The sequence below is a fragment of the Dendrobium catenatum genome, unplaced genomic scaffold, assembly GCF_001605985.2.
Source record: "Dendrobium catenatum unplaced genomic scaffold, ASM160598v2 fragScaff_scaffold_636, whole genome shotgun sequence".
Classification (NCBI taxonomy): domain Eukaryota; kingdom Viridiplantae; phylum Streptophyta; class Magnoliopsida; order Asparagales; family Orchidaceae; genus Dendrobium; species Dendrobium catenatum.
This window is the reverse complement of record NW_021319098.1, coordinates 222,093-224,307: the sequence shown is the minus strand read 5'-3', so window position 1 is coordinate 224,307 and position 2,215 is coordinate 222,093.

Below are 2,215 nucleotides of genomic sequence, written 5' to 3'. Positions count from 1 at the left end.
ATTATAATTAATCTTTTAAAAATTAAGGTTTATTATTATCATTAATAATTTACTATAATTTTAATTAAAATTAATTATTTAAATTTAAATTAATTAATTATTATTATAATTAAATATGCTTAATTATTGTAATTATGATTAATTATTTTTAAATTATAATTAATTATCATTAATTGTAATTAATTATAATTAATTAATTAGAAAATAATTCTCTTTCTTACCTCAACATTCGTGTCGCCCATACACATTTTTCTCTAGCGTAGTGGGAAGGGAACCTGGCGTGACACCTACGACGAGGTAGGCAAGCGACCCTTGACTCCAAAATCCTGTCCTTGACGTTCGTGTCGAGTTGGCAAACCGCCCATACACGCTTTTCTCTAGCGTGGTGGGAAGGGAATCCGGTGCGACACTTACAGCGAGGCGGATAAGCTCAGTACACGCTTTTCTTAGCGTGGCCGGGATAATTTTAAGTACCCGTAGGCGGCTCTGTTCCTGCAAGGAAACGACTGCTTTTCTTGTAACAGGTACCGAACACCTTTCTCTAGCGTCGTGGAGACAAATTAAGGTTTCACGGCCGCGGTGTGCTCGTATGAGGGCGCCTACCGTACACGCTTTTCTCTAGCGTGGTGGGAGACACAATTTTTTCGTAGTTTTCCCCTAAACGGGGGAGATGCAGGGAGGCTGCCAAAATTTCGGATGAATATAGAACTGCACTCGGACTTGATTTGTCCCAAAAAAGCAGTGAACTCATGGACCTAAACCTGAACAAAATTTAAATGATTTCTAAAGGTCAAACAAAAAAAAAAAAAATCAAAACGCAACTAGAAATCAAAATCAATTTGAGCATGCAAATGAACTTGCAAGGACAGCAGGGGACTTATACTTGGACTTGCAATAAATGACTTAAGCGAACTCAAACTTAAAGATTACAAGAACTTGAACTTATATTCTGGACTTCAAACTTGAACAAGACTTGATTTGAGATCGTAGTGAACATGAACTCAAACCAAAATGACAACAGACTCGAAGATAGATTCAAATGTGGACTCATCTTGGAATTGATTTGAATCAAGCACGGTGGACAAGAATTTGAACTTGTATTTGAACATGCATTAGATTTGAACACAAGTAAGGACTTGCAATTTGACTACAAATGACTTAGAGTTGAATATGAATGGGAACTACAATGAACAATGAGTGGAACCTAAGCCACTAAATAAGTAATCAAATTTGTAATCAAAATAAAATCAAATCGGGTCTAATATTTAAAATAAAGATTGTGATTTACAAGACAATGAAATTCCTAATAAAAGTCAGCAAATGTAAGGCACGCAACGAATGACTTGTGGATGACAACAAAGAAGGTGCAACAAATATGGTGACTCACTTGCAAGTGAAGGCAAATGCAAAATGTGACGACACACTTGCAAGCAATAACAAGCTCTTATATTAACTAAAACACAAATATCAACAAGCAAATTCATTATGTGAGCCAAGAGCTATCTTCAAGGGTATTATGAAATTAGTAATATTCAATGCGACCAATGCATAAGAAATGACCCATGAAGATTGCAGAGAATATACAATGGTCTTCTTGCGGGCGATAATAGTCAATGCGAGTTATTTACCCATTATTTACTAAGGCATGTAGGAAATCCGCTGCATGCTCAAGACATTATCCACGAACAAAACACCAAATGACTACAACAAATACAAGCATCTACAGATTATTATTGGAGCCCCGTCGAATACACTACATGCCATATACAAGAAAACACCAAATGATATACAGTAAATGCAAGCTCTTAGGGGCCAGTACAAAAGACCCATCATACACACTATATGTCATCTACAAGAAGAAATACAGAGAATATTATAATGAACATGTAGAAGAAATCCCAGAAGATGTAGTGTCCTGCAGTCAGCATTAATTTTTAGATGAACACAAGGACATCCGCTAACAAAACACACTGAGCTGTTGTAAGAAAAGATAGAGGACAAGCAAACCTATCACTTGCACAATGTATGTTGTAGGAGATTTTCACGAGTCCAACACACCAACTAAAAGCAAAGTTTAAAGACCTTCAACAGATGAAAAATATTTATGTTATTCCAGTCATTTCAAGGGATGCAATAATTACAACGTCCGCTCGAGGCAGTAACCATTGATTTCGACGTATAGGACATCACCAAGTACACAATCATCCAAGGTTGA